This window comes from Papaver somniferum, chromosome 6, assembly GCF_003573695.1.
Source record: "Papaver somniferum cultivar HN1 chromosome 6, ASM357369v1, whole genome shotgun sequence".
NCBI classification, from domain to species: domain Eukaryota; kingdom Viridiplantae; phylum Streptophyta; class Magnoliopsida; order Ranunculales; family Papaveraceae; genus Papaver; species Papaver somniferum.
Genome location: NC_039363.1, coordinates 75,439,740 through 75,448,708, shown reverse-complemented (window position 1 = coordinate 75,448,708; position 8,969 = coordinate 75,439,740). Strand labels below are relative to the sequence as shown.

At 39.9% G+C, this 8,969-nt stretch overlaps 1 pseudogene; it reads right to left on the bottom strand.

Annotated features, from left to right (window-relative positions):
- Positions 1 to 7,552: 7,552 nt before the first annotated feature.
- LOC113292220 lies at positions 7,553 to 7,652 on the bottom strand (annotated as a pseudogene).
- Between the last annotated feature and the right edge of the window lie 1,317 nt (positions 7,653 to 8,969).

The window sequence follows — 8,969 nt, the reverse complement described above, 5'->3', positions numbered from 1 at the left end:
TTGATTCGTGAGAATTAAGCCTCCCTGAGTTCAAATGAACACAGTCTGAAGAACGAATCTATTGATAATAATTTGATACCATCTTCACTACAGACTCTGGCCTTATACGCTAGATTTCTATCCCTACCTCCAATGGCTACCAAGAGCCCACGTGTTCACATCCTATCCCACCATTACAACTGATAAACACGCTTATTATTAAGCTAAATACTACTAACAACTAACTACCCCCTCTAATATGATACAGACACTCCAATACAATACCGGGTACATGACATTCCGACCCTTAGAAAAACATCCTTGTACCCAAGGATCTGAGATAGATGAATCATTTCATGTACTGGAAAAGCATGCACTATAAGATCAGAAACCATAATGCCAATAAAAATCCATTTGAGGCCTTGAAAGACTGCACCATTTGAGGCCTTGAAAGACTGCAATACTAGGCTCAACAGTCCAGTGATCATCGCTTTGTGAACTGAGTGGATGAAAGTTAAAAGGACCACTATCTCCATAACCTCCAGTATGAAATGCACTCACAGAAGAACCCCTTGAAATTACAATATTTGCTTGCGGAACAGCTTTACTGTAAGCCCTCACCACCTGTGTGAATAGTTTGAGAAAGGTGAAAGCATCCATTCCAGTAGAAATTGATCTTGTTGGCATCTCGTAATCAATTCCAGTATGACCACGAATTCCCACCACTATCATATTAATAACAGTCAGTGATAAAACCTTGTACTGGATACAATGACCATCAGGGGTTTTTCATTATGTCTGCTTGCATTACAGCTCAAAAATGGCATATACAGGTCTTGCCTCTTAGTGTTTTGCTTGCGCCTGAATGCTATTAGCTCTTGACCCTCCACTTCTAGTTCAAACTAAAGATGAATCTTAACAAGCATGTCTTGAGTTACCACCTTTCGAACCATAATTTCTGACCAGCTACTCCTCTTTACTGATTGGTACCCCAAACCCCACACATGACTTGAGAAAAAATTTCCCATATAAAAAAAAAATGAACTAGAAAACTCTAGAAATTTAGCAAGGCCAATAATTATCCCTGTGATACCCTTGCACACTTCAAAATCAATCTTGACTTCACATGTAGGTATTATAGGAACAGTGGAAGCAGAAAGTACCTTGAGAAGTGATCTTGGTGCACACCCATCAAAATTTCTAAACTGACTGAACATTCCCACCAGTACACAATTACGCTTTTCATTGTCAATCTTGAACATGTATGTAATCGTATAATATAGAGTATCCACTCCTATATATTCCCTCTTGAGTCGATAAAATAAATCCTATAATCGATTGTAATAAGAATTAAAATGTCGAGTATCCTTAAAAGTGTTGAGACTAAACCAACAATAATCCGAGGTTGCCTTCATAAACTGTTTGCGAGTATTGTGACACACATTCAATATGCATGTAGAGTACAATTTGAACTTCTACTTGTTTGTGGGTGAAAACTGTTTCTGCTGGTTTTGGTAAATTTGGGTGTGTGGATGAGAAACGAATCTAAACCGTAAACAATGCACTGCACGGGAGTACTTTTGATTCGAGAGATTAATCTGTACAATCCTGGCCTAAACCAAGAAATGGTTGTTCCAGGATTGCTTCGGTCACAAAGTGAAGGAGAAGGGTTGGTCTTAGGGAGGGAAGCGAAGAGAGTGTTGAGACCAGAATCGTTAATTCTGAAGATGTGGCTTGTTTAGTGACTTGTATCAGAAAGTGGAACTGTCTTGTGGAGTGAAAAGCTATCAGCTCTTGGTGATTTCTGGATACTATGTTGTTGCCGACCAAAAACTTGTTGTTTTGGTGGAAATAGGTGAAAATATTTATACAAGTCGTAATAAAACATACCCTGGTCTTGCAAGAAGTGGGAACGATTGAGTGATGGAAGAGTGTGTAACCGTCAGATACCGTGCTTCTATTATGAAGGAAGTGGATCCGTTTACACCCGTTACTTCTTGCCACCATTAGCCATCCCGCTTCATGACACTTTCTTATAACGGGCGTATTGTACGCCGCACGCAGTAAACCGCCAGACCAATACCCTGATGAGTATCCCCCAGTTTTGTGACATGTTTGATGTCTCGAGTGTTTTCGTGGAAAACATGTAGCAGTTTTCTAGGGGTGGCAAGTCAAGGTCAAGAGACTTGCCGCAGGAAAAATAACATGTGGTGCTATTAGGTTTATCTCGGTTGGTCTCCTAAAACTCATCACAAGCCTGTCAGTTCGGTAGCGAACTTGGACGGCTGAGATTACATCTCACGAGGAAGGATAGCCATTGATTATGGCCACATCCTGTCGGCGCTTGATAATGGCACAGTGGCACTTTGAGCGCATGCCAACGATGTAATGGCGCATTTAACGCACACCAATAGCACTGCGACATGGCTGGCATAGTTTCGTGCATGCCAGTGGCACGATGGCATGGCTGGCATAGTTTGCGGATGCCAGTGGCACGATAGTGCAAGTAGCGCCTGGCTTAGCCATGGCCGCTAGACTTAGGCACATTAGTGTTAAGACTCAAATGTGGTGTGGCAACATCAGTTCCAGTCGCCTCATCAATACCAATGCTTTGTGGAATATTATTTGGCTTGATTGGCATAACAACTTTGCCTAAATTAGGGTTTGGCATGCCGAAACCTTAATTAGCGCACATGGTATACGGCATGTGGCCATGGCACAGCGGCGTTTTTATGTACACGGTGCCAGAGCCATGCCAAAAGAACCATAGCCAGGCCATTGTGTGAAAATGTCCACGGGAGTCAATATTTCCACGAGTGGCATGTTATGATGCTTTTATCAGGGTTTTCACGGCTCGTGGCATGTTGTGGGCCCGGAATGGCATAATTTGTGCCGCGACTAGAAATTAGGGTTTCATCCACTGCCACTAGAGCATGGCCGCTCCTAACGGTTAGGATAGCCAAGTTGAAGTCCATTGTGATGCTGGTCACGAACAAAGAGTGGATTGGCACGTTTTAGCATGCTGCTGTGGTAAGTGGCATGTTTGGCAAGTGCACTCGGCATGCCCGTTTGGCATGTGCGATTGGCATGCTTTTGGCATGTTTGGCGTGTCGTTTGGCATGTGCGCCTGACATGCTTGTTTTGGCGTGTTGGCGTGGTTTTGGGAAACCAATTTGGCATGGCGACCACTTGACGCAATTTCCACCTATTTTAGATTTGTGGTGGGTTTAGGGCAACCTGATTGGTCAATAAAAATAGGGGTCGGCCAAGCATGGGTGTGGCCACCCTTTTGGTACGCGTGGCGGGTTTAATACGACCCGATTGGTCGATGGGGAATAAGGCCGGCAAGTATGGGCCCAGCCACAACTCATGGGAGTGTGGTAGGTTTAAAGCGACCTTATTGGTCGACAAAGGAGTAAGGGATGGTTAGGTAGCATGGGGCGTGGCCAAGTGGCGCCGGTTAGCCTATGGCATGGCCAAGCTTCCCTAAGTGATTAGGTGGGGCTCACGATTCAAGTTGTTACCAACGCTAGGGTGAATTAGAGTGATTGAGATACAAAAAAAAAAAAAAAAAAAAAAAATTGAAACCAGACCATCAGACCAACTGGAATAAATTCAATAAAGTCGACCACTGGAACCCTTGTATATGCCAGTTGTGTTGACCTAGAGTTAGGATTATCGACCACTGGTACCCTTGTATATGCCAGTGTGTTGATATTAGTCAGACTAGTATCTCAGTCCATTAAGATAGGTTCATTTTGGCGGAGGCCTTCAGACAGATATGAGAAACACCGTTCACCTAGTAAACATCAAAACCATCTATGTTTTTCTCTATATCCATCTTATTGATCTACCCATATGATTAGTTTTGACTCCGGATATTGATGTCCATAGTGCGACTATCTGAGTAGAGCTCTGTCACTTCATATGAATTTTAGTCTGCTTGAGTACAAACTCGTGTACAACAATTGGAATTTAGCATCAGGGTACTTCCTCCTGTAGTCAATAAGTATGCCAAACAAGGAGATTCTTTAGTGCCTTCCAAGGTTGTGTGTAGATAGCTAGGGTCTGGAATAAAGGTTTTGTGGGTATATCTCTGGTAATCCCTCCGGAGACAACACTCCGCCACTAGAGACACCTAGGGGTTTAAAGGCTTATTGCATACGCTAAATGCAATCGACGATTCCTGCGACAGTGAGTTAGGATTTTATTTCTATTTTATTTTTGCTCGAGGACTAGCAAATAATAAGTTTGGGGGTGTTTGATAGACGCATTTATCTGTCTATTTTGATCTCAATTGTATATATTGTTAGTGCTCGATTTGGTACTTATTTGGTTATTTTATATCTTTGTAGGTGTTTTTGGAGAAATACGATTTTGCGGCGAAATTGGCTCGAAAAGTGGTTTTTGCGTTCGTAGGAGGAAATTTGCTATTCAGACTCTCACTTTGGATAAGGGGTAACCTAATTACTAAGGGGTATCCCATTTCAAGGCAGCCGCTAATCGCATCCCTACTATGGTTAGGGGGTAACCATTCTTCAACATTTGAAACGTAAGTTTTGGCGGGAAAGTATTACACGCTACTGGCAGTTTGGATTCGAGTTTTGAAGCTTTTGCGGAGAGATTCAACCATCGATTACGATTTATTTAGGCATGTTAATGCTAAACAGGTCTGGTATAGCCCTTTACTCCGACTAAATTGGGTTAGTTATCGATTAGAAACAAAACAGGGGAGAAAACTATTTACGGAAACATGGAAAGATTTGGTCGATGTTTTGTTGGATTTTCTCAACTGTTGGATTTGGTACTAGTTGTAACAACACAACAGGATTTCTACGCGTTCTAGAATTGAGAGAAAATATGAGTTGTCGACAAGTCAGGAAAGATATTCTCGGCATTGTTTTGATTTATATTTGGAAGTTACGTGCAATGGGAGAAGGTATAATCTTCATGGATTCGTATCTTCCATATTTCGGAAGTTCATAACCATCAAAAGACGCGTTAACTGAGGTGGCAGAGTTATTATCGTTACTTGGCAGAAAATAAAAAAAGATAACTCTGTAACTTTTGGTGAAAGGCAAGGGAGACTTTATAGAGTATTTTTGGTCATGTTTCCTATATATAGGTTGAGAATGAGTCATAATAGGGTAATCGAGAATTGGGGGAAGCTTAGAGAAGAACAGAGAACGAAATCAAGAGTTGCAGGAAATCGTTTCTGCTGGTGCACAAGGAAGAACACGAAGAACAAAAGGCCATTGAAGACAGTCGTTTCCGGGGTCTTAAAATCAGCGACAAAGCAACAGTATTTACAACAGTTTTCTGTAACAGTTCCATTGTAACAGCTGTTTTGTAACTCAGATACACTGTTGCAAACAGTCTGTGTTATTACTTTTCACTCTTTTAATCATCTTTTGAGCAACAAACACATATTTTGATACCATGATTAATATGAGGAGCTAAACCCCATTGCTGAGGCGATAGAGGAAGCTATTTTTCCAACAAAAGTGGTGTATTCTATTTTATCTTTTTATTTGCAATAATTATATGATTATTTGCCTTGAACTATTATTGAATATGATTTTTATTTGAGTGATTGTGATCTATTTTGATGGAGTATGCTTAGTTTTAAGACTTTTGATGCTTCATACTTGGTATTTACAATTACTACTTTTCAAAATCTACTTGTTGCAATATTTTCGAATCAAATTAAACGAGAAAATTGCATAAATATAAGTATTGGTTTAATCACTTTGAACTTGGAAAATAGTGGAATCTTAGCCTCGGTGTTTCTTTTAATATTGATATCATCTTTGTTTGAGTTTGATATAATTTTTATTGTGTTTTCTATTTTAGTTTTGAATTTAAGTCTAAAAAAATCCTTCACAAGTCTGAGAAATGACACTCTTTTTACCACTATCTACAAATGACATCAATTTTTGGCGCCGCCGACGCGGACTTGTTTTTAGGGTTTTAGATTTATTTTATTTTATTTTATTTTTATTTTATTTTATTTATTATTTTTGTTCTTTTTTTATGTTTTTGGGTATTTATCTTGTGTCTACAGGTTCTGGATCATACAGAAAATTGAGCCAAAGAGTTTGGTGATTTCATAAAGACTTGGATCTAAAGATTAAAGAAAAAAGAACAGAAAAGAAGACAATTTTATTTTAGACAATTTTAGTTTAGGGTTTGTTTATTTTCTTTTTAAAAAAAACTGTATTAGGGTTTATTATTTTTGTAATTTTTCTTTACTTTTTGGACTTTTGGACTTTGGGACTTTGGGACATTATTTTTTTATTACCCTACGGAAAGGTACTTTAAATATAAACTGTTTGCAAAGAAGGAGGAAAATTACGATATTGTCTCTGCACCTTGGGTTCGTACACTTGACATCGGAGTCAGTGGCCCGAGTCGACTACAACTGATTCATCCCCCGTCTGGAACGGGAGGTAAGATACTAAACACTCACGAATCCCCTGTCAGCGAGTTACTGGACTGCTTCGTATGCATATATGTTGAGGACTGAATACGGACATTTATTTTTCTAGTAAAGGGCAAGGCCTGGCCATACAAGATAAGGGTTCGGATTTCATCACCATTCTCTTCTTGCCCGCTTTAGGAACACGTAACCTACGCGAACCTAAGCCTAAAATTTTGACTAGAACGAGACTGATAGGGTAACGAGCTTAACAGGAAAGTCATTCGAAAAATATTGGTTACTCTTTTAAGCATACTTCGAAGTTCTTGACGGTTTCTGTAAGTTGAATTCGTGACTGCACCGCCTTGTAATACCAGTGAGGCCTTGGGTATCAAAGCTCCACCAAGCTTCCCTCGCCTCTATTCAACTTACGTTAACTCGGATTGATTCCAGAGGGGTTTGCTTAAATTGTAACGAATTCCCGTTCGAAGGATTATAAGCTGGTCTAGAAACAATCTAAGTGGAGCCATCATGCTTTTTGTTTGCTATAAATCAATAGGTTTTATTTGGTTGAGTCGGCCTTTATCTGTGTTTGCTTACCCTTCCAATTTATAAAATTCTATTGTATGCCTGAACGTAAAAGAGACACACTAGGTAGATTTGTTAAAGAGAAACCTAGTAGTTCGAAGTGTCTCGATTACCTTAATCTAGAGAGTCCGACTTTTGGAGAGTTTGTTTTTGAACGTCCTTTGACTGAGGAGAGAATCCATGTTGCTCCGATAGCGCCAGAAATGGAAACTTTGAAAGCTTTGTTGAATCCAACTAGGACTACTCGTCCCTCATGTATCAGGTTAGCTGAGACGGAAGCAACTTATGAACTTAAACCTGAGACCTTACAGCTGCTCCCAATCTTTTTAGGGAAAGAAAATGAAAACCCTTATTTCCATGTTAGGGACTTTGAGGAAATTTTTAGTACCCTCAGGATTAGAAACTTAGATGATGATGCTTTGAAACTTAGGTTATTCCCCTTTTCCCTGAAAGATAAAGCTAAATCGTGGCTATATAGTTTGGCTTCCGGGTCAATCAAAACGTATGAACAACTTACATCTGCCTTTTTGAACAAGTTTTTCCCTTGGCACAAAACATCGTCTATTAGGACGCAAATCTGCACATTTTCTTAACAGGAGGGAGAAACTTTGTATAGGTATTTGGAAAGGTTCAATGATTTATTAGCCCAATGTCCTCATCATGGTTTAGAGAAGGTTAGGTTAGTTCAGATCCTTTATGAGGGTTTAGATTATCCCACCACAACCACAGTAGAATCTATGTGTACTGGTGGATTTGAGAACCAAACAGTTGATGACGCGATGACATATTTGCATGAAGTCGCCGAAAAGACCAAACAATGGGAAAGTTGTAGGGGACCCCAGAAAATAATTCTTCTCGGCAGAGGAAACGTTAATACGGTAGAAGGAGGCTATGAATCAGATGCCAAAATTGTTGCTATAGCGAAAAGATTAGAAGCTTTAGAAGTGGGTAACACTAGTGGTAGATTGTATCCTTTTTGGGAAGGCCAGAATAATGAAGAGCAAGCCAATGCTCTATATAATAACACTAGGTTTGATAATCGTCAGAAGTTTGACCCATATTCAGAAACTTATAATCCTGGTTGGAGGAACCATCCGAACTTTTCATGGTCTAAGGGCCAGAGTCAGGGTCAGTCTAATAATTCTAATGCTCCCCCAGGTTTTGGATACACTAGGAATACATCAGGCCCAGAAAATAAAACGACTAGCTTAGAGGAATCTATTAAGATGTTAACAAAAACTCAAGAAATGTTAGCACAGATCCATGTTAGTTTTCAACATGAAACCAAGCAGAATTTTCAAACTAATGCTCAGAGCCTTGCTAAGTTAGAACTTCAAGTCGGCCAAATAGCTAAGACCTTAAGTGAGAGAGATAATGGTAGGTTCCCTAGTCAGACTAATCCCAATCCTAGAGGATTTCATAAAGTAGGTACAAAACCATCGAATCAATGGAATGCTATTAGAACCCTTAGGAGTGGTAGAATAGTAGACAATCAGGTAACCATGCCCGATAGTGAACATACTGTAGTTCACCCCTCAGGACCACTAGCTAAGGAAACTGATAAAATTTCTGATGATGCCAACTCAGCTCCTGAGAGGTCTGATTCTATGCCTAGAGCCCCATTTCCTCAGTTATTAGTACCAACAAATAAGGAATCGAACTTTAATGACATAATGGAGGTTTTTAAGCAAGTTACAATAAACCTTCCTTTATTAGATGCAATTAGGCAAATTCCTTATTATGCCAAGTTCCTTAAGGATATGTGTACGCGAACGCAAAAACTTAGCGTCCATAAGAAAGCCTTTTTAGCTAGTCACATAAGTTCAATCATTCAGAACACCACAACTCCAAAGTACAAAGACCCAGGTTCTCCTACCATTGCTTGCACAATAGGTAACTTCCGGTTAGAAAAAGCTTTACTTGACTTAGGATCCAGTGTGAACTTACTGCGATTCCACGTATACTTACAGCTAGGACTTGGTGA